The following is a 1313-nucleotide window of genomic DNA, read 5'->3' on the forward strand; positions in this document are numbered from 1 at the left end:
TGGTAAAGTGTACTGTCATGAAAGCCATCAATTTAATTTCTTTCAATTCGTACACTCTGCAATTTTCTCATGGCATGAGGGTGAATCACAGCTCATGTGCAGCAGCAGTAATACTAAACTGCCAACACCATTGTCCTCTTTCTGAGAGTGACAAAATAACACATCCCACATCAATATCATGCAAAAAAAAAAAAAAAAAAACAAACGTGACCTTAAAGGGCATATCAAGTGGTCACACTATAACGTTGATTTTCTGACAATGATTTATGCATGGTACCCACTTGTAGATTCAATCACAGAAAAATCAAACACGCCGCACCGTACGCGTTTCGGTGCAGAGTCCCAAATTACACAAAAATAATAACGGCAATTTTAATTTGGTGCAAAAGAATTGATCAAAAAAGTTGGTCTATTTTCACCCCTTTTTCTTTTTCTTGCCAAAATCAGTTTTTTTAATATGTAAAATAACGTGGTAATAAAAAAATGCAGTGATTCATTTTCGACAAGTGGATCACACTCTTTTTCTTTCGTTACGTTAAAAGATATGCATATCAAAATTATGATCTGGCATACCATTAAAATATTAAAATAAAGTAAATATACAAAAACAACTGTACACAAAAAATAAGACACAAATGAAGAGCATTGAAACACCGTAATTAGTTGTAAAAAAATATTAAAAAGCATGGAAGCACCGTAACTTCCGACAAATAATAATAATTGATATCATAATTAAAGAAAAATAGAATATTTCCAAAAATGTCAAATTACAGTATACTCAAATTCACATGACACATTTATTCTTTGTTTAATTTACTACAAAATTCACACATTTCAAAATAACTTTTTTTCTCTGTGAAAACAAAAAGGAACAGGATTCAACCAAACCCATGTCAGAGAAGGGTACACAAATATTTTATCAACTGAGGTTTCGAGTTCGAGTAAACTTTTCACCATCCATTTTTTTTTTCATTGACTAAATTGTTTTCTTTTATTTTTCATAAGAAAAAAAAAAGGTTTAATAGCCAATTTAGTCCCCATTTTGGTTGAAAAATCTCAATTTAGTCCCTCGTTATAAAAGTGTTTTACATTAGTCCTAACTTTTAAAATAGTGGGTCAGATTCGTCCCTTTCGTTAAATATAAGTTAACGAAATTAATCGATGATGATGTGACTCAGCTTAAAGCTGATGTGTTAGATTGGTCCCTCGTTAGCTTTAAGTTGTGAAACATCATCATCCATTAATTTTGTTAACTTATATTTAACAGAAAGGACCAATCTGACCTACTATTTTAAAAGTTAGGACTAATTCAA

The sequence above is a fragment of the Vigna umbellata genome, chromosome 9 (genome assembly GCF_029865625.1).
Source record: "Vigna umbellata cultivar VRB3 chromosome 9, Vumbellata_1.0, whole genome shotgun sequence".
In the NCBI taxonomy this organism is placed as follows: Eukaryota; Viridiplantae; Streptophyta; class Magnoliopsida; order Fabales; family Fabaceae; genus Vigna; species Vigna umbellata.